Consider the following 24,459-nt stretch of genomic DNA (forward strand, 5'->3'; position numbering starts at 1 on the left):
CTTTAAATCCAGAAAAAGATATTTTTGGAATTTATTATGCCTGTATGTCTGTTAAGAAATCAGTTTAGAAACCTCTTATGTGAGACCGATGAAATCTAGCATGCCGCCATCTATACACCAAATTTTGGGCGAAATCCATTATTTTGTTATATTTTAGATTCTTTAATTGATTCTTATAACTTTTTTCTGACAAAAAGTATGAAATGTGTGGTTTTTAATTAAATTCAATTAGATAAAATACATGCTATAAATAAAATGTTTTGTATCCTATTGTCAAATTTCAAACGAAGTCGAAATCGTTAGAAGTTCCATACTGATAGTATTGAATTGCTTGATATTTCAAAGGCTTTCGAAAAATAAAAATTAATATAAAATTTTATAAAAAATTAGAGATGTTTTCATTATGTTAGAAAGTTTATTAAAATCAAATTTATAGAATATTAGGAGTTAAAGTGTGATTTTTAAGGGAAGTGAGGAACCATTTTATTTAAAAGCACCTAATATTATTAGTGGCTTGTAATTCGGAACATAGAAAAACAATAGATGAAAATATTCAAAATAAGTACTTAAATTTATTAGTTTATATGTTTGAATTCTTTGGTTAAGATTTGCATAATATGCATTAATTAAAATGTCATTTGCTTGATTCTGATAATTTCCAGTATACGAAAGGATTGAAATATACCTAAATTAGCGTAAAGTTTACTAAAACAGCTGAAATAAGGCATTAAATAATTTCAATATAATATGAGATTACAAATACAAAGGGTGACTTTTAAATCACTTGATAGACTACAACACTTTATAGACAACAATCAATTCTGTATTATTCACAATTAGTAATTAACTCTAAAATGCACGACTTCTTATTTTTTTTAAAAAATACATATGTATTTGAATAGCTGCATATAATTTTAAAAAAAATATTTCAAAAAATTTAGTTCGTTTTTTTGTGGTGAAATTTTTACAACACAATTAAAATGTGCAGATTGCTATATTATGAATTCAACAATATTTCAGTAACCCAAATCTCATTTTTATAATTCTTCAATAAAAATAAAAATTCCTTTATACCAATATATTTTTTACAATGCAAAAATACATTTTGATAATATTTTAATGGTAGGATTATTCATACAGCAGCCATCTTGGTATTTTTTAAAAAGTTTCCGGCATAATTTTACTACCGCTTTTGTAATAAATCAGTCTTTTTTTCAAATGTTTATCAAAACTCATTTAAAAAAGGATTTCAAAACTCTCATGCTTGCCCTTTGAAACAGTTATGATAAGTTTTTAAATGGAAATAAATCGTTTAGCTAAATGGCTATACTATGCATTGCAGAATTAAAAAACAGTATTTCCGTATCACAGCGGCTCCTGGGCAATTTGGCGATTTTAGGGATACGCCAAGATTGCATTGACAAGTCAGATTACATATTGGGAAAATTTCACATTCTTGGCGATATATTTCGGTTGCTAGGTGACTAATCTCGTTGCGGGAGGGGGAGGGGCGCTGAAATAAGGAAGTACAAATCAAAGCAAGAAACAAAGAAATGAAAAGTAAAAAAAATCCATGATGATGAATACACGCGAACAATAAAATAAAACAATAATAAAGTAAAACTTCGGGAAATAAACTGGAATAAAATAGAAAAACGCCAAAAGGGCCAAATGAGAAAAGCAAAAAAAAAAAAAAAAAAAAGAGGGTGTCTAATAAATAACACAAATACTTCCAGTCTAACACATGCTATTGTATTATCTTCTAGTCTTTTTTAGCGCTATGTATTTCTTTATAATTCTTTCAACCTTTCTGTTCCATTTGGTCTATTATAGCATTTGGTATGAAAACAATCTTTTTGTCTTATTTGTTAATACTATAGCAGGGAAAATCCAATTTCTCTGCAGTTCACTTTGATTCCACCCCTTGAAGATTCATGTTATAAAGTTTCAAATGTATTTATTTATTTTACATATATTTATTTGTTGTTTATCTAAATCAATGAAATTTATATCCTCTTCTTCTCTATTCTTTATCCGTTTATTTTGGAACACCATTTGGAAGGAATTCATTCCTTTACGCATTCCACGATTGAGATTTGTTCTTTTTATGACCACTAGTTAAGTCTCTTTAGGGATCTGAATAAGAGTACTTTAATTCTAATCACCCAATATTATGTAAAAAAAGCGGAGTCAATATCTTCTACATCATTTATATTCCTTCATTAATACTCAAACAAGTCGTTCAGAAACAAGACCAAAAAAATGATAAGTGGTCTTCCAAGTCTTTTCAACGGCACAGAAATGTCAAAACGTCATGATTCTAAAAAAAGAACATTCGATCGACGAATGGGGGCTTGCTTAATACTTCGTCCATATTAATCATCATTATCTGTTCTTGTGATAAAAGCAGACTAATGTTGTCATTTGTATTCTAATGAAGAATTACTTTTATGGCAAAATCGCACTTTTTCCTATTATTCTAACAAGCCAAAAGAGTATCATTCCGTGAGCTAATTTGATCAGACAAAACAACGTACATATAGGAACTGACAAAATAATCATGCAATTACTACAGGTTAATGGAAACGTCCAACTCACAAAATAATGTTTTTGTTGAGAATAATGATAACTTGCTCTCTCTCTCTCTCTTTCCGAAACTTTTGTTATTTCCGTCCTTATTAAATCAATCGGATTAGAAGTTTTACATTTTTATAGGATAAATGCAATTATTGTGAAAGATATATATCCATTATGTAATGCCTGATTTCGAAATTAAATTATGGGATTAAACGATGAAGTTATTATTGTATGAAAGTAAAATCAAGATTTTGAATGTGCTGAATTTTCATCTGATATAACTCATATAAAGCATTTTTAAACACCTAATACATCGGGATTCTGGAATATTGATAGCAAATATAAATTCAGCAAGTTTTCAATTCACTATTTAACATTTCCTAACTACAATACAACATTCATCAACAAAAATATTGTAAACGACATTCTGTACTCAGAGGCCTATTGTGTTTCCACCACGAGAACACTTCCAGACAGATGTCTATGCTTACTAAGGGTATTATGGAAACAGGCTTCTGTAGGTAAGATCCATTTCGAATGAGAGGAATCGGACGGAAGTCTGGGGATTATTTTTTTCCTTGGAGTCAATTTGAAGCTGTAAAAAAAAGCTGTTGCTCATTCGCTTTCTTGTTTTAGCCGAAGTTGCACGTGTCCTTTATATTCACTTCGCTTACTTGTTTATATTTTATTAACCTTTCTTTTGATTAATACTAACTACATTTTTTAATTAATAATTTTTTTTCTTGTTCCTTAATTTTTAACATGTTTCAAAATGCCTTTCCAACTTAAGAAAGGAAATACTTGAAAATTACAAGAACGTAAAATTGTGCATAAGGTTGCAGAGTTTTGCTCCGAAAAAGCTATAACAAAATCTTTGAAAGCCCCTTTTCCACAAGCTATGAAAAGAGGTTCTCAAGGGAGTGAAGTATCGGAATTTACTATTAGAAATTTAAAAATGAAGTTTCGACACTGGTTAGTAGCTACTAAGACAGTGGTGTGTTATAATGGACCAATCATCAGAGTTAGGGGACGTCGTGAAGATAAACAATTGTGCTTTAATATGAATTTTAAAAAAATTAAATAGATAAAATGGAGAAATTATTATACCATACTCCGAATGCCATTGAAAGTTGCCAGGACTCTGACGACGAATAAGTTCGAAAAATGCCTAATTATTTCCCAGGTACCACTTACCACTGCCAATTTCTAAACTCAAATTTGAGAAGTTGGCATACATAGTATGCCAATGAATTGTTTTTGGTTGTGAATTCCTGGATTCCCTCTTTGAGCTCTCCATCTTCTCCTGTCTAACTTAAAAGGCACATCCCTTGCGTACAATGCGTCTGATTATATTTTTAAAATTCAGCTGTCCAAGCCAGTTCATGTTTTCAGAACATACTACAAGGAAGCTTACCTATTGAAGAAGATTATGAAGGGCTCAAAAGTTTTTCATTTTTTTTAATACTATTGTGTTCATGACTTGACTCACATACATTTATAAATTCAAAAAAAAAAAATCTTTGATTTTTTTTGTAGATTAACAGAACTAATTATGTAACTTGGTAATGTTGTAAATTTCATTTTTACATTTTTAATTTGAATAATTTTTTTTTCTAGTTTTATTTTCATATTTTTTTTCTTTCTTTCTAATGTTATTCCTGAATAATTTAATGTAAAAAATAAAATAGAAAAACAAGTGGAATTTTTTTTAAAAAATGATAAAATGACTTCGTGCATTACATACAACTTGTTTCTAAAATTACATAGCATTCAAGTACCTTCAGCTAAGGCTTAACTAATAACTACCAATATGATCTTCTAGTTTGGCACCAAATGTTAGTTAGATAACAACTCCTTATCAGGAAAGAGCCAAAGGAGGAAATCGAATTTTTTTTAGATACCTTATATGGATATAACAAGAGAGTTAATGACTATAGAGAAGATAAAAAAAAAGTCCAATATAGCAGAAATCAGACTATATGTTATCGAATTGGAATGATATGAGAAAAAGTTGGCGCAAATATTATAAATAGAAATATTTTATTTAAAACTATGGGACTTTGCCTCCCTACTCCTTTTCACTCGCCAAACCGCGTACAGTCCCATACAATATGCGATGTTCATCAGTTCAATTTGGCGAGTATATCTCATATTAATAGTTTTAAAGCCTAAAAATATTAATTTGAACAAACAAACGGTTCGCTGAAAACGGCTATATTCAAATAGTTCTTTAATATTTTGCTTTTAAATATGCATTCAACATAATGCCAACAATTCATAAATTGTCGGTACCATATCAAATAAATTTCAGAAGAAAAAAAAACATATTCAAGATAATTCGTACTTGGAAATGCTTATTTCACGATCTCTTTTGGTGGTCCGCGCGCGTTTGTAACAACGAGAAATCGCTGTTATATAATTTACCGACAAAAGATATAAAGAAAAGATAATTTGCCTTTATTCTTTTGTTAATTCCATTCACTGCGATTACCCCTGCTAACTTTCTTGGAATATATCTCCCAACGTATTTATTTGGTCAGCGGTTCTAGACAGGAACGAACACGACCGAAACCTGCAACAATGAAATGAATGACCCGCCTCAGACAAACCGAGCACTTTGCGCTTGATTAACTGGTTGGTAAGTGTAATAACGACCTTTTGCGGTTTGGAGAAGTCACGTCATCAAGGTCGCTGAAACATTAAAAAAATTTTTGAATTTGAATAAAATATTGTCGGTCTATGGTGGAAATGTCAAAGGCGATATCAAACTTCAAGGCCCTTCTAGAACCTTCGAAATTTTTCAAAATTTTTCTTATATTTGGATCTATCTATGTAGAGAATGCTGTTATTTGGAATTTTTAAATGTTGCGTGTGTGTTATTTTTCACCATTATTCAAATCCTTGTAATAACACATTATTTATTTTATAATGGTATTTGTATCAAAATAATTGCTATAAATAATAAAATAGTTTGATTATGATTTTTTTTTCTTCTTTTAGATTATTTTGTTTTGAGAATCTTGGAAGAATTGAGATTATCTTGGAAGAGTGGACCTCCTTTTTTGCATGAAAAGGTGTAAATTCTTTGGGCAACTTCTAATTCACTTCAGTTTGTCTCAAAAGAAAATGGGGGGGGGGGGAGTGTTTCGTCCCTTCGTTGACTTCGAACAGCTATTTAAGTAAGGCAATAAGAAAATGAAATAGATAATTATAACTTTTATTGTGAATTCTAAATTTTCAATGTAATAAAACAAATTCAATATTACCTAACAAACACGATAAAATTTCTAAATGTCATAGATTCTTTTTTTTTATTTGGATTTATACTAATTATAGTAAACCATGAATTTGTTTGTCTCTTAATCCATTCCATGGTCAGATGGCATATATTTTGAGGAATGTAAATTTAATTAAGGACGAGGTCTTCTACTTGTGGTTTGAAAGTTTGATTGACATTGTGTGCCTTTTTCAGTTTCAACAGAATTCGTAATGATGAAGCCCATTCTAAACATTCCTAATGAAAGTTTAGAACTGAGCGTTGACCTAACTTACCTAAGCTATTTAAAAATTAAACTTAACTATTATTAATCCTTAATTTTTACCCTAAAGTTAATGATTAATCCTTAATTATTATCCTATAGTTAATGATAATTCTTATTACTTAAGAAATTAACCATTAACTTGCAGCTTGAAAATCTTTCATACATTTGGCCCTCAATATGCTATTTTGAATTGATTGTTATTGCAATAGAAATCTGTGTTATATCAGTATTGAATTCGCATAGTTTGAAACGAAAAGAACAAATCTTTTGGTGCCGGCGTCTTGGCATAGTGGTAGCCCGTCTTCCCCGTGATCTAGGCGTCCCGGTTTCGAGTCCCAGTTCGGGCATAGTTGTTCTATGTGTGAATGTGCCCTCCTGTAAAAAGGGGTTGTGCAGGCGAACAAGTGATGCGTGAGTAGAAATGTCGTAATCTTGGGTGTCTAGCGCCTAGTTTGCGCTACTATACAAACAAAAGACGCTCCCTTTGCGGTTTAAAATCACTGTTTCCGTAACAGCGGGCTTGTCCACTGTCTCCGTCCAGCGGGCAAGTACCATAAGAAACAACAAATAATTGGTTTTAAGAACTTTTTGATAATAAAGACAAATGTCTTTGATAACTTTGTTTTTAGCTAACATTTTCACTTATACACCAAACAAATCGCCTAGGCTCGGAGTAATATATTTTTATTCTTTATATCAAAATATCCACGTTCATGAATTCTTTGATATTAAAACCATGGCAATAATAACTATATTATTAGTAAACATATTCGATTATATTCAAAATAACTATCAGACAATTTAGGAAATAGCTAAGACAGAGAATTTGATAGTCCCTATGAAATAATGACACTCATGTTCGGAACAAATGTAAATTTGATTAATATGCAGGAGCGATCAAACGAATTGTAATGGTTTCAATTAATTGATTGAAAAAAATGAATGCATCCATTTTTGAAATTAAAAACCATCACATTCCAACCAAATATTTTGCATAATTAAAAAATACACTAGTTTACTTATATCGAAATATCTAGTCTTTCAAATTCTTGGATATTAAAGATATATAATTAATAACTCTGTTATTGGTAGACATCTTCATTTATATTCATAATAAGTATCAGAAATTTTTGAAAATGGCTAAGATAGAGAATTCCAGAATTCCTATAAAATAATAATGCTCATGTTCGAAACAATGTAAATTTGATCAAAATGCAAGAGCTATTGAACGAATTGCAATCGTTTCCATTAATTAATTGACAAAAAGGAATATATTCCTTTTAAAAATTAAAACCATCGCATTCGAATGAAATATTTTGTATAATTGTAGAATACATCAGTTTACTTATATTAAAATATACAGTCTTGTGAATTCTTTGATATTAAAGACATAGCACTAATAACTTTATTATTAGTAAATATCTTCAGTTACATTCAAAGTAACTATCAGACAGTTCAGAAAATAGCCAAGACAGATAATTACAGAATTCTCATAAAATAATGACACTCATGTTCGGTATAAATGTAAGTTTGATTAAGAGCAAAGGAATCGAAGAATTGCAATCGTTTCCATTAAGTAATTAACAAAAAGGAATATATCCCTTTTTAAAATTAAAACCATCGCATTTGAATAAAATATTTTGTATAATTGAAGAATACATCAGTTTACTTATATTGAAATATACAGTCTTATGAATTCTTTGATATTAAAGGCATAGCACTAATAACTTTATTATTAGTAAATATCTTCAGTTACATTCAAAGTAACTATCAGACAGTTCAAAAAATAGCCAAGACAGATAATTCCAGAATTCCTATAAAATAATGGCACTCATGTTCGGAACAAATGTAAATTTGATTAAAATGAAAAAGCTATAGAACGAATTGCAATAGTTTCTTTACATGAATCATCAAAAATAGCGATGTGCATTTTGAAAATTACGAACCATCGCATTCCAGTCGAAAATTTTGCAATGATGAAAAATGCCTCAGTTAACCTAGAATAAGTAAAGTTAAAATGTATTTATTTAATGCCTCATGTTTAAAACGAGAAATTTGGGAAATAAAACTTTGGAATACTCTGTCTCGTTAATAAACATTGTTCATAAAGCTTTTAAGCGATTGTTATGAAAACGATAAAACAGAAATTCATCAAAGGGAGGGACCATTAAAATCTTTAAAGGAAAACATTAATATCGTGTTCCATGCGTCAGGAACAAATCCAGCCCTTTTATCTGAGCAAATAGATATTTCGTTTAAGTGCAGATTCTTCATAACTGCGATTGAATAAAAGAATTTCAGTCGAAATATACAATTTGGAAACGAACAATTCGTATAAATGGAATGCAAATAATTTATTAAGGGTGTCACAATCTATTGTAGTAAAATAGAATTTAAAATTTGAGATATTTGCCTGAAATCTTCTTCGTATTCTGTTTGGAACTTGCTCACTTTAATGACTTGCTAGCATGGTATTTGTCTTCGATTAACTTTATCATAAACTCCTACTACATAATTGATAAAAGACGAAAACATAATGCATTATTACTAAAAATATTTAACGAATTGTTTGTTCTTGTACTTTTTTTGGCATAACGTTAAGTAAAATTTGATTTTGTAAGAATTTAAAGCATTTAACAATAATTTGCAAATCTTACTATTATAAATGACAAATAGTTATTTATTACATAAGAGAAGATGAAATAATGATTTTTAAATAATAAACACCAAATGTTTACCATAATGTATTTGTATCGTGCGTTTACATCGATTTTCCATTAGTCTGTATGATGGTATTTTATTTTGTTTTAGAAAATAATATTAAAAAAAAATCGATATATCCGAAAGCAGAATTATAAAATAATGCTAGTATTTCTTACATTTGCAATCAGTGACTTATTTATCATACAGAATGAATACATATTCTTATTGGACAGACACACAAGGCCACATAAAATCTTCTTTGCCTAGATCTATCAGGTACTTTTAAACCCGCTTTGAATATTCATACCAAAATCAGCTCCAAAACTTGTTCACATATCCTCCAATAAAGGCCTAATTGTGATCCTTCAATAAAGCCGCCAATCCCTTGCAGAGTATTGGCCAACAACAGTTACGAAATATTGAATTTTTTACTGAATCCGTTGGGTGCATATGTATTTTGGAGATTTAATTCTATAGATTGAAACCACAATTTAGCATGGAATTCTTATTATAGTTACAGGATCAAGTATTAAATTTCATTGATTTCATGGTTATTGCTGAATTTTATACTGAATTTCATGACTATTGCGTTAATATACATGATATGCAGCAGAAAAGTTCAACAAATGGTCATCCCTTTGATAGATTTGTCTCAAAATTTGACAAGGATCCACATTTTAAATGCTAAATATGTATACCAAATTATATTCTTAAAGCGTTAAATAAATAAAATCTGAAACGCATGTTTAGCATAATTTGAAACACATGTTTAGCATAATTTGAAACACATGTTTAGCATAATTTGAAACGCATGTTTAGCAAAAGTTAAACTTTTGAAGTTATCAAGGTCATTTGAACTTGAACAGATAGATAGGCTTCCTCTAAATGGATATCGTTCAAAATTTGATAGAAATCTATAAGATTGATTTCAAGTCTATTTATTAAATTCTACCGTCTATCTCGAAGCATTTTTTTAAATTTTAATAGATAGACAGGGTGACAAAAATGCATTTTTTTTAATTAAGGGGGGGGGGTTGAAACGTGGTGATTCATCAAAATCTGGAGTTCGAATTTATTGATGATTACAATACTTTCTCTATAAATCGTACATGAGAAAGTAAAATAAAAGTTTTATTGCAGTCATTTTAATTACTTCCAGATTAATGAACATTTGCTTATCTTTATAATATTACTGCCAGAAAACAAACTAATATAATGCTAGTCTTTCCTACATTTGCAATCTTATGTATCCGCAAATTTTATTATTCTAGAGGATTTTTTTTCAGTAAAAATCTTTTAATGTCAAGGTTGATAAAAAAAATTGTTTATCAGTTAAGAAAATAGTTAATCTTAGTTCAGAAAATTAAAAAAAAAAAACCTTTTTTGTTATGATTGTTCAGGGACAGTATAAACAGAATAAGTTAACCAAATTCAATGCACGGTAAATCAGATTCCATGAAATATATATATTTAACAATATTTCCTTTTAAGTAAGTATACAGGATGTTTCAGAAATCCGTAGCAGTGCTGATAATGGTTTGAAAGAACATGAGTAATATAATTTTTTATTGCTATGAAACAGCATGCGCTTGGTCTAATATACGTGCTCTTGAATGGAAGGTGATATATTGAACACTTTTAAGCAGTTATTCAGACCATTTCCTTATCTTATACAATGCATAGCTCTGAAATTTCAGATGCGACCGATTAATTTCAGTTTCTCAACAAGGATGTATGCAGGATGTTTGCAGTGCTGATAGTGGTTTGGGAGAGGGGATGACACATTGAGCAATTGTAAGCGGTTATTTAGACCATTATCTTGTCTATTACAATACATAGCTCCAAAATTTCAGATGCGATTAATTAATTTTGCTTTCACAAGAAAAATCTGAAGTTTTATCTTCGTTCACTCTATAGGAACAGACTCTTTTCATCTTCATTTGTTTGATATTTATTCATTTTCCAACTATTCTTGAATTTCCGATTCATTCTGCATTTATTATACAAACGATTAATCCGTAATAAGGAATCCAATTAAAAAAGGAATCCAAAACGTTCAAGCATAATTTCAGATATAACGGTAGTTAAAATATTTGATTTATGACATAAAGAACATTTCCTTAATTGAATAGCTGATGATACTTTGTACTTTAGAGAATATGAAAAGAAAAGAAAAGGTTTAAATGCACATTTTTAGGTTTTTAACTAATTTTCTTGTAATAACACAGTACGTTGTTATCGTTAGAGTAATCATTTAGAGTAAAAAGGAAGTGTTTGTTTAAATATTCAAAAATAAGAAGAGATAACGTTTCATATTTTTAAACATATTTAACAACCTTTTAGTTACATTTGCGCTATAAGCGTCCGCATAAATTTCAAAACCAGACATAAGAACCCATAATCACCCTACTCACAAATGTACTTATCCATGCAACAAAGATAAGGATGGTAATATTTATCAATTTGCGAAAACCATAATCGTCATTACTGCATATATAATTATCTGTTTCTTAATACCATAACTATCCTATTCTACAGTGCGTGGTTTCATAAATTCCCATTTTAAACTATTTCTTCTTTTTTTTCTGGGGAAGAAAAAGAATTTAACGAAGCATTACTTTTCAAATATGATTAATAAATAACCACAAAACACTTTTTCTTTGAAGTTCCGGTGCTTTCTGTAGTAACGTGTCAGTGACCTTATCTGAGTTCCCAATGGAACTTCAGAAAAAATAAAAATCCTCTGTTCTCCCCCCTCTCCATCTTAAGATAAATTAATGATCTTTCAAAATCTGGTGTTTACTTTTTATCTCCAATGCTGATACCGACGTCTGTCAGCAGCATGTGCAATTAGGAGCCCAGTTTGTTTATTTTGAATAAAGGATCTTCCTTTACTCCCCCTTCTCTGTAGTTACATTTTTTTTCAAGCTATCGTTTCGTTTATGTGCGTTCCTGTTCTTAAAGACCGATATATGTCTTGTCCGTTCCTTTTATCTGTGAAGTGATGGAAAGGGGTGGAGGTGGAAAAAGAATCTTAAGGAAGGGTTCATTACTCTCCCGTTCCATCCCTCTTTAAGAATCGTTTGAAGAGCTACACCAGACACCAAAATCGTTTACTGTTGTATTATTGCATGGGTATTGCTATTGAAAAGGTTGTTCCTTAATTCCTTTTATTTATTTATTATTTATTTTTTATATAATTCGAATAGATTCGTGCCATAATCTTTTAAGAGTTCCAAATGAAAGAAATGAAGAATTCGATTTAATTGAAAAAAGTTTATTCCTGATTTTGAAAGGGGAAATGTCCAAGCAATTAATATTTTTAAAAGAATTACCTCCCATTTAAAAATTGATTCTCAAGACGAAAAATATGGTTTAGTGAGTATATGAAGCGGAAACAAACGATACTAGAATATGAAGCAATTATCAGCTGACGTTTCTGAAAAAAAGAAATTGGAAAGATTTTAAGAACTGACTTTGAAAGATTAAAGTTAGAAGTCTGTTCGTCAATTACGATTTTTAAACTCACTCTAATTGGCTATGAATTTTCTATGTATATAAATTTAATTGCCTCTTGAGATCAATTTAGAATGACTTTAAAGATAATTTTTGAATTCTTCTTGAAATCCGGGGACTTCGTTTTCATTTAAATGTTAGGAAAAGAATGAAGAGAAATATTGATACTTTAACCATTAAAATGATAATTATTTGTAAAGATATGATTTATGGGTTATATAATTGATATATAAATGAGACAGGAAAGGTTTTTGTAATAATATTTTGATTTATTTTTTTAACATAACACATGCTTCGACTTTAATTTTCGATAAAATAGTGGATTCGAATTCTTTTTATTATTTTTATTTTTTGTATTTTTATTATGTTTTGTATTTTGTATTTTTTATTTTTATTTGTAAAGATATGGTTTATGGGTTATATAATTGATATATAAATCAGACAGGAAAAGTTTTTGTAATAATATTTTGATTTATTTTTTAACACAACACATGCTTCGACTTTAATTTTCGATAAAATAAAGGATTCGAATTACTTTTTTTTATTGTATTTTTTGTATTTTTATTATGTTTTGTATTTTTTTATTTTTATTATTATATGATTATATATATATATAAATTGCATTGTGTAGCCATTTGGCTACATGTTTATATTTCCATTTATAAACTTCATGTAACTGTTCTAAAGGGCAACAATGAATGTTTGTAAATGCTTTTTGATAAAAATTTGTAGAAAAAAACCGATATATGGCAATAGCGGTAGTAAAATTAGATTTAAACTAGAAACTTGGAACAATACCAGAAGGGCTGTTATATGAATGATTTTGCCGCCAAAAATACAATCAAAATTCCTTTTTTTTTACTTTTAGAAAATATATTGGCAAAAAAAAAACTTTTATTGCAGAGTTGTTATTAAGTGATTTGTGTCTCTGAGATATTGTTTAATTTATAATATAAACATTTGGCGTATTTTAATTCTCTTTTTTTATAATTCCATATTTTTCTTGAATTATATACATCTGTTCAAAACATATATATTTAAACTATTCAAAACACATATAAGACATTTATTGAAGAGTTTCAGATAAAGCTACAGTGTCCACTCTCACTTTTTTGAATATGTTATGAATTTATTATTTTCGTAATGCGTTTATGTGCTAATAATTTATACTTCTTTTTATTTCTTCGAGGTAAAAAACGGAAAAAGTTTTACACATTCACTGATTTAGCAAGAAACCGAATTAGGAAATCAAAAATCATGAAAATTTTTATCCAATTAAAGCTTTAATATTACCAAAAAACTTCTAATATCATATTATCTCACTCTCTTAATTCGTGCATTTTCATTTCCATTTTTTTTATATCAATGTTTATCGTTTGTAGCTTACCTGGGCATATTATTATCGTTCGGAAAAATGAAAGCGTAAAATGAAAATTTTATTTTTCACTTTGCTTTCATAATTTTATTTCATGTTGTGTTTTTGATTTCCCTTCCATTCGTCATGTCATGGGGAACGCAGTGCGGGTTCTGCCAGAAATTAAATGAAGAATCTTTTCGAAGAACAAAAAATATTTTCTGAAGAAACTTTGGAAGTTGTCTATTCCAAAACTTTGAAGAAGTTTTGGAATAGCTTCGAACTACAATTAATATAACTGCGTAAAAATTTTAAAACAGAAGCTTTTCCAATTGATTTATGAGTTCAGCCTTTAAGAGAAAAATATAATTTTTGTAGTGGGCTACTGTGATAAAATTCAAATATCTGGCTTGCTTCGTTTTTGATTTATTATATTCGAATGCACAGAAATGGACAGAAAAATAGACGATGACTTACTTATCGTGAATTTGGGGAAAAATTAGATAAACATCTGTAATTCGTGTGATAAAACAAAATACTAAATTTAAAAAGGCTATCATGCATTTTTGAGCTATCATGTTCACATTCACCTGCAAATACAAGCAAGAACGCTTTCCGTTGATGAACTTCGTCTAAATTTTTGTACAGGTCTACAATTTTAATATAAAAGTAGACTTTAAATTTCTTTTAAATTTAAATACCAAGCTTCTTGTGCTTTGAATTATTGCGCTTACAGTCCAAAGACCAATTATAATTTCATTCGGTTGTCTCTACTGAAATTTCTTCACATATCCCCCCAAAGTCCCGTTCCGACGGTCAGTGCGCGCCTTGAGTGCGGCACATTTCGCCCTCTTTCTCCGCACTTGTTTTTCCATGGCTTTTTTGATGTGTGTTCATTTTTTCCGGTAGTCTGCGCGCAGCTTCCAATCGACGGGTCAATTCCGTCACGGGCGAGAGTGGTCCTACAATAGATCAGATGGCAGATTTACAACTATTTTCGTAAAGGCAATAGCCATATATAGGCGATGTGTTCGGTTGTGGGCTAGAAGTAAGGTCACGGTTTCTTACATTTTTTTTTTTTTTTTTTTTTTACAAAAGTCTCGGTAACCAGGGTGAGACAAGAAAGGTACAGCGAAGAGAATGTCCTCGCCTTCCGACTTGTTCTTCCATTCAGTCCTGCGCATTGCTTTTAGTATATCATAGCATACCGAAAAAAACTCGAATATATCCTTTGATCAATGCTTTTTACGCCCAATTAGAGCCACAAAGTAATACAAAACAACAATTTTAAAAACAAAATCATGTACTAAACTTCATTTATATAAATTGGTGTGTTTGTGAATGATCACGGTTACATGATTGCAATAGTTCAAGAGATTAACAACCCTTTAAAGGATTTGATTCAAAACGTGATTCGAATCTGATATGATTCAAAATTTAATATGAATCTGATATGATTCAAAATTTAATATGAATCTGATACGATTCAAATGTGATACGAATCTGATATGATTCAAAACGTGATACAAATATGATATAATTCAAAATTTAATATGAATCTGATATGATTCAAAATTTAATATGAATCTGATATGATTCAAAATTTAATATGAATCTGATATATTTCAAAATTTAATATGAATCTGATATGATTGAAAATTTAATATGAATCTGGTATGATTCAAAATTTAATATGAATCTGATATGATTCAAATGTGATACGAATCTAATATGATTCAAAACGTGATGCGAATCTGATATGACTCAAAATTTAATATGAATTCTGATATGATTCAAATGTGATACGAATCGAATATGATTCGAAACGTGATGCGAATCTGATTTGACTCAAAATGTGACTCGAATCTGATTTGATTCAAAACGTGATACAAACATGATATGATTCAAAATTTAATATGAATCTGATATGATTCAAATGTGATACGAATCTGATATGATTCAAAACGTGATGCGAATCTGATATGACTCAAAATGTGACTCGGAATCTGATTTGTTTCAAAATGTGATGCGACTCTCATTGGATTCAAAATGTGATACGAATCTGTTATAATTCAAAAAGTAATATAGAATTCACAAGATAAAACAGTTATTTTACCTATCTAACTCTTTACATTTTCTAATTAATATGTTCAGTTGTTTTCTGTCAGACAGGCAGACAGACAAACTTTGGAAAGAGTTTGTCAAAACTTTGATAGAAATCTATAAATTTGGGGTAAATTCTATGCACTAAATTTCATTAATCTAGCGGAACGCGCTTTTAAGATTTATTCACAGACAAGCAGACATATTCTCTAAAAGTGTTTTAGGTGATGAGTCATGTTTGGAATGTGTAGATTCATCAAAATCTCGAGTTTAGCATTCTCTGACAATAAAAGTTTTTCCTCATTATATAATACGTAAATAAATAAATAAAAATGCATCTTACCGAGTATGTATATTTAAAATGCAGTGATTTATCAAATTCTCTATGTATAATTTTCTACCACATGCAATATTTTCTTTTTTTTTCATGTCTAAGACAGAAAAACAACCATTTATATTTACAACTACATATTCTCTCACAAATTCCTTTCAAAAATTGAGGAAATATTTCAGAACTTTTAAAATATGCATATTCCGCAGGGGAATTTAATATCCCTCCTCGAATTATTTCCCAACCATTCCGACTAACATACCAAAAGTTCAATCATCACCAGCACCCAAACAGGCCGAGATCTTCTGCTGGAATTTCATCAGTTTGTTGCCATTTCCGCCAACAAAATTTCAGTTTCAATGTCAGTGACTCGTCCTTATTGACAGCGGAACGATTTGCTAAATTTCATCAATTTCAGACCACCCTCTTCTTTCTGCTTTCCTCAAAAATAACAGGCACGCCTCCAGACTGTGGGATGGAAAGATGCTCGGAAATTCTTGAGAATTTCGCCGCCGAATCATGATTCGATTACAGTGAGCGGAGTGTATTTTCTTCGATATGTCGATACTTCTACTTGAAGTATCGATACAGTGAGCGGGAGATTTCAGTCTGAAAATTCTTGTATATTTGGATTTCTAATCCAAATGTACGAGATTTAAAATTAGAGTTTTAACTTTTGGAAATATTTCTTATTATTTCATTGAATTTTTTATATGTTAGTGCATCCACAGTATAATAGAAAAAATATATATAGTTTTAGTAAAGATGATGTTACATTTTAGATAAAGACTAGCATAATAGTGCTATTTTGTATACTTGTTAAAGGACCTAAATTCTTTTTTGAAACATGCTGGAACTTAAAGCTTTTTTTTCTTTGTTGAAATGTCATTTTAGCAAACGTTCATAAACTGCATGGACTTTCTATCATTTTCAATGTTTGAGTGAAACAAAAAAAAAAAAAAAAAAAAAAAAAAAAAATCCAATTTCCAAATTGTGAAAAACACTACAGAATATATATATATATATATTATTGCGTGTTATATAAGAAATTTAGAAACAATTGTAAAGTATTTTTAAATTTTAGATATCAAAAACTATGAATTTCAAGATCTCGAGAAAAAGTTATGGGCTTTATTTCTAAGATGGGAAAAAAATGTTTCACCATTTCTGTAATAATCACGCAACCTGAACCCAAACTTCAACACTCGGAAAAATTTCCCGGATGGCTGAACCCCCTTCACCAAAACACAAGAAAACTCCCCTTCAATTCCCATGCGCATGTATGAAGAGAAGTTTCCCCTACCACCACGTGATCATACATCGCATCACGTGGTGATCAAGCTAGAAGAAAAATTGCTGGAACAAAAGTATATAACTTTAACTTTACATGAAATTTGCAGAAGAGAAAACTTAGTTTTCTCGTCTGCAAATTTAAAAGAGTTTACTTCTATTTTAAAAGGAGTTTTCTTTTTAAATATTCTTAAACAAAGTAATTCAGTTATTAGCATTCTGGGAATTTTATAAAATTCTTTGAATTTTCCAAACGATTTTATTTTTGTTTTGTATTTATAACCACAAATTTTGGGATAACAAATGTTTTTTTTATTCTGCGTGAAATATTAAAAACAATTGCTGTATTAAAAATTTGTGTATCCGAAATCCACAATATCCACAGAAAATTAATTTATATGAAAAAAAAAAAATTATAGAAAAAAATTGAAATGTTAAATATTTTTTAACTTTTCTTAAAGACGGTCAGAATCTTCAATCAAAAGCAATTAATGTTCATTCAAAAATATTTGATTCCAGATGGAAGTGCAATTGCTTTCCATAAGACGTTGGAATTACACATCCCTTGTTGAACTAATCTATCTCTAATCTAATAACAAGGATAAATGATTTATTATACTGTAATATTCATGTGTTATGAGGAGATTGCTTAATAATAAGGAATAAAATAATAAGAACTCCACTAGTTCTTGAAGCAGACTTAACTTAAGGAGTGGAAACAACAATTTTTTGTTTGTCTGTAAAAATATCTATTGTAAAAATTTTTGAATTTCCATAATCCACAGGTTTTGTATAAAATTGACAAATGATTTTTGATTTCCAAACAGAAATAAACAAGAGCCCCCTTTTTTCCCTCCGTATGAAGATGTTTTAATTCCTTCTAATCCTAAAATTTAAAGCAGTCTTAACCATCATTTTCATTTCCCAAATTACATATAAGTAGGTACTTTCTTGTTTTTCTGCAAAGTCACCGATTGTAAGAGAAAATTTGAATTTCTTCTAATCCATAATGCAAGAATTTATAGCAGAATTAATCTATATTCCCAATTTCTACAGAGAAATAAGGAAAAAAAATCATTTTAAATTCTATTAGTAAATTGCCGATTATAAAAGAATATTTGAATTTCCTCTAATCCATAATTCAAAAAGTCATTGCACTTCAGTTCTAATCTGTAATCCAAAATAAGTGATATTCTTGCTATTCCATTAAATATCTTTACTTTTTAAAAATAAAACGCTAAGATCGTGTCATAGAAATCCATTTTTATTTCCTAATAATGAAAGGCAATGGTTAAATATAGAAAACCGCCATACTAACATTTCATGCTGCTTCGTTGAACCCTTTTAACAATTTCATTTTATTTAACGTTTTGCTTAGCTAATTAATGTAAATGTGAAATGATAGAAAGAAAGATCGCCGTATCGTTGAAATCTCCAATCAGTCAGAAGACAGAAGATGCAAAAGAATCAAGATGATAGAAATAGGCATTAAAAAGAAGGCTTAAAATAGTTTTAACTGTAACCAGAGAGGAAATCGTAATGACTTGATGTTCATTTTGTTCGACTGATTCGGGAACTGATGTTCCTTTCATTCAAAACTATTGTTGCTCTAAAAGGTCTTTTCCAGTATCTTAAAATTCAAAAAATTACCTTTTTAATGACACCATTTTTACTCATGTAAGATATTTTTCTTGGTTTTTACTATAATTTTAAAATTTTATTTAATACTCAATTTATAATAATGTTTTTAATGTTATGACTAAATTTAAACTCATCCGTCAGATCATTCAATTGCGTACTTTTGCCAAACAAAAATTAAAATTTAAAAATTGTTCCTTTTTAGGCAATGTATTCAAAATAAGAGTTTCATTTTCGCTTTTGTTTCTTAGTATATACAATTTTTACTTCTCATTCGTTATAATTTGTAGTTGACTGATTTAATTAATCTCTGGTTTTCAGTCTTATAAAACATAAAGATAAAATTTAAAAAAATCATTCCATTTTAATAGTTTAACATTCTAAAAAGACAGGAATCTGGGCAAACAAACTGGTTTCCAAAGACGGCTAGCTTTTGAAGAAAAAGTTTCAAATGGCGTTCCTCTGTAGAAATATTGATTTCGCGGTGAAATCTGAATTTCTTTTATCCCAAAACCCGAAAAGTGAGGAAAAAAACTATTAATTCTCGATTTCGGAATATAGAGTCAGTTTAAATAAAACCTAGGAAATTTCCCTTCTTTCATATCACTTAAACCTCGTGTTCCGACAATCCACTCCAAAAATACCTAGTACCTCATTAAACCTTATTCACCCTTTAAGTACCTTTTATCATTTAACCTTTGTTTTGGTTTTTCTCATTATTCCCTCTAGATACATGAACCGAAAAATTTTTATACATCGGCCTTCATTGTCGAGTCACGTTTCCATAACCCGACCCCCATTCATAGCATTATTTCCGAAGACTTCAATCGATTTCCACAATACCCCTTTTACAACTCCATCTCTGCTGCACTCGCACGCACACCACGGCGGCTATACATAACCATGTAATTGCGAACTCATCAAATTTCCGATGTGAGCCTAACAAGGTCGGACATCTTTGCTTTTGACATCGTACGGCCCGCGTCTCAGGAAGGAAGTCAGCTCAGAGAACGTCCATTGTATCATGACGCATGATCGCTTTTCATCACGCAGCTTGGAGGTTGTGATGGAATACTCGGGCCTCGCCAGTGGACGGCTTGTCTACTTTGATGGATGAAAAGACACTGGTGAAGCGCGCGCTGGAAGATTCTGGTTGTTATGCCGCGGAATCTGCCTAATGATCTTTCTTTGCAGAGTGATTTGAGGAATGGGAATCAACTCGTGGGCGGAGTTTGGAGAAGTTTCCATATTTATTTCGGGCAGGAATAAATTAAAATTGGCTCGCGGGGAAGTTGCTGACACGGAAGGATAATATTATCTTCAAGGCAATACAATAAGGATAGGAGAGAAGCAAGGTAAATTTTAAAATTCCATCAGAAGTAAAATTTTATTTTTAAACGGAAATAAAATTCGAAATCAAGGCACAATATTTGAATTTATAAATTTAATTAATTTCTCATCTTTCACGTCTCAGCCTTATACTATTAAACTGTGTTCAGAGAAAGACAAAAATTGTATAACTACATTAATACTTAACAACAAAATACCAACAAGATTTATTAAGATAAATTATTTGTACTTGATAGATCTTTGATCGAAACAGGATCTTGTATTACATTATCAGACTTAACAACAAGATACCAATAAGATTGATTAGGATAAATTATTTGTACTTGATAGATCTTTGATCGAAACAGGATCTTGTATAACTACATTATCAGACTTAACAACAAGATTTATTAAGATAAATTATTTGTACTTGATAGATCTTTGATCGAAACAGGATCTTGTATAACTACATTATCAGACTTAACAACAAGATACCAACAAGATTGATTAGGATAAATTATTTGTACTTGATAGATCTTTGATCGAAACAGGATCTTGTATAACTACATTATCAGACTTAACAACAAGATACCAACAAGATTGATTAAGATAAATTATTTGTACTTGATAGATCTTTGATCGAAACAGGATCTTGTATAACTACATTATCAGACTTAACAACAAGATACCAACAAGATTGATTAGGATAAATTATTTGTACTTGATAGATCTTTGATCGAAACAGGATCTTGTATAACTACATTATCAGACTTAACAACAAGATACCAACAAGATTGATTAAGATAAATTATTTGTACTTGATAGATCTTTGATCGAAACAGGATCTTGTATAACTACATTATCAGACTTAACAACAAGATACCAACAAGATTGATTAAGATAAATTATTTGTACTTGATAGATCTTTGATCGAAACAGGATCTTCAATTTATAATTCTCAAGTACCAGATTTTATAGATATAAGTTCAACGATCATGAGCCAAGAATGAACCAAATCACTGCCCTTCTTTGCATAATATACTGAATTCTTAAAAATGGTTCATATATCTCTTACCATCTAATAACAAATAATATTTAATTATTTGAAAATGGCATTTGAAAAATATTACTATATCTTCTAGAAAACTTAAACTTTGGTTACTTCTGTTTTCTTCCTCTCTAATTCGTCAAACTTTTTTACCTGCACTTTTATTCTATACGTAACCACACTGGCTACTCCACCCCTCCTAGTTAAAAACATTCGTATTAAGTCTGATTGACGGGACCGCCACAACAGCAGCACTGGAAGGAACTACGGTTGAGAAAGCATGCCCGTCATCTATAGGAGGTAGCCGAACTCCATCCTTTCTGTACCCACCAGGGTGGTGGAAACCAACTATCATACTGGAGCCTTCTCATCCTCATTTCTGAGGTGCCCTTTGGTAGGAGTTTATTATATATGTAAAAATAACTAAACCCTACGATGAAAGTTAGAAATTCATAAGATTCGGAAATTCATGCTGCGAATATATTCCTCACGAATACTATAATAAGCTTTCATAGATTGCATGTGATCTGCTTGAGAATTTATCTTCTACCATTGGCCTACTATCGGTATTAAAAAACCCAAAAAAACAGTAATATTTTGGTTGAAGAACAAATCTATCTTTATAGAGATTTGGGCATCTAAAATATATGAATGGGTGATGAAAAAATCATTCGCTAACCTATGGCAGCGTGAAGTAAATCTAGTTAACCGAAATACCTTATAGTAAATATATCTCTCACACAGAAATAGGTTGACAGCGTGTGGGATACAATCAACTGAGTGCAGCATTCAACAGAAACACTAATAGTAAGTATATCACTTACATAGAAATAGGTTAACAGCATGTAGGACACCATTACTTGAGTGCAGCATTCGACAGAAACATTAATAGTAAGTATATCATTCACATATAAACAGGTTAACAGCGGGTAGGACACCCTTAATTGAGTGCAGCATTCGACAGAAACATTAATAGTAAGTATATCACTCACATAGAAATTTGTTGACAGCGTGTGGGATACCATCAATTGAGGTCAGCATTCGCCAGAAACATTAATAGTAAGTATATTACTCACATAGAAATAGGTTAACAGCGTATAGGACACCATTAATTGACTGCAGCATTGAACAGAAATGCCTAAGAGTAAATATATCACTCGCAAATATATAGATTAACAGCGTGTTGGACACCATCAATTAGGAAGCATTCGGCAGAAACACCTAATAGTAAGTATATCACTCACATAAAAATATATTGATAGTGACACCATCAACTAAATGCAACATTCGCCAGAAACATCTAATAGTAAGTATATCACTCATATGGAAATAGATTGACAGCGTGTGGGACACCATCAACAAAGGGCAGCATTTAAATAATTACCCTTATAATGATTAATATAAGGATTAATTCATAATAATTATATCATGAATGAATAATTAAACTGTATAGAAAACAGCTTCTCTGCATTATAGGATATATGATGCATTAAATATCAGAATTCGCCTACTCATAATATTTTCTTACATGAATAATGATTGTAACTTTGTAAACTTTGATATACGAAATACTTTGGTACACGGAACCTGAATATTCTTTCATGAAATATGTTTGAAGGGCGACAAAAACTAGGGGAACATTTTTCATGAGAATAAAACATATTTTAAATTTCAATATTATGCTCATTTCAATATTATGCTCATATCAATATTATGCCCATATATATCCCGAAATATTATGCCAATATTTGGCGAAAATTGTGGATTATTCCACAAAGGGTTCTTACGGCTCTTATACTGATTTGATATACTTAGCGCAAATGGGTGATTTTGCGATTTCTGCTGATTATATTACAATATTTCACAACAAATAAATTATTCCAATAATGGGCAAAGGTGTTCATCTTGAATTGTCCAACATCCTTCAGATATATTTAAAATTTCACGTCAGATAGTTAAAACTAAGATTAATTCTTACTTTAATTAATTTTGTCAGAAATTAATCAAACGATACATCCTTTAATGTTTTCTAAATATGAGGCTTATTAGAAAAATAGCGAAACTGAATACCCTTTCGTGTAATAACTTTAAAACTTGAATATCTCTTAGTTCTTATTCGTATGTAGTCATATTTCATATCAGTGCTATTATGAGAGGGAACTAATTTAGCATTTAAAGGAAGGAAGTACTTAATCAGGACTGCATAGGAATCTTTACAATCGGTTTCCACTAATTAAAATGAATGGGTAGTTGATGGATTGAAATTCGGCATACATCATTTATATCTTGAATTTAAAGCGAAATTGAAACATACATTGGAATTAATGGTTCTATGCAATCTAGTTTCCAACTTTGAGCATTGAGAGATACGTAAATTTAATATTGAGATCAAAATTCATCAGATATCGGAAGATAATTCAAAACAAACTGATAAGGATAAGTCCATTAAAAAAAAAGAAATTGTTATGCAATAACGATGGAAACTACGACTTTGAGCTTTGAAATCTGTAGGCCAAAAGTTCGACAGCCCAAAACTCCAAAAATCCGACATGAGTATTGAGAGATACGTAAATTTAATATTGCGATCAAAATTCCTCAGATATCGGAAGATAATTCCAAATAAACTAATAAGGATAAGTCCATTTTAAAAAAAAAGAAATTGTTATGCAATAACGATGGAAACTACGACTTTGAGCTTTGAAATCTGTAGGCCAAAGGTTCGACAGCCCAACCCCCAAAAATCCGACATGAGTAATGCTTCTATGGTGCGATATAGTGTAGCAGTTTGGAGAAATGAAAGTGATCTAAATATTGAATGCTAAGAGAAGTGAACTCGGTGTTCTTTTCTGTAACTTCAACTTTATAAGCGATGCACTGTTTTTCATGTGTTTTGTTAACAATTTTTTATTGGAGTTAGATATTCTGTATCAAATTTTTACACCAGATTTTTAATTCTTTGTTACTCTATGACAAGTAAGAATGCTGATAACTTAAACCATTAAGATATAATTTACCATGAAGAATGAAT

Source organism: Argiope bruennichi, chromosome 10 (genome assembly GCF_947563725.1).
Source record: "Argiope bruennichi chromosome 10, qqArgBrue1.1, whole genome shotgun sequence".
In the NCBI taxonomy this organism is placed as follows: Eukaryota; Metazoa; Arthropoda; class Arachnida; order Araneae; family Araneidae; genus Argiope; species Argiope bruennichi.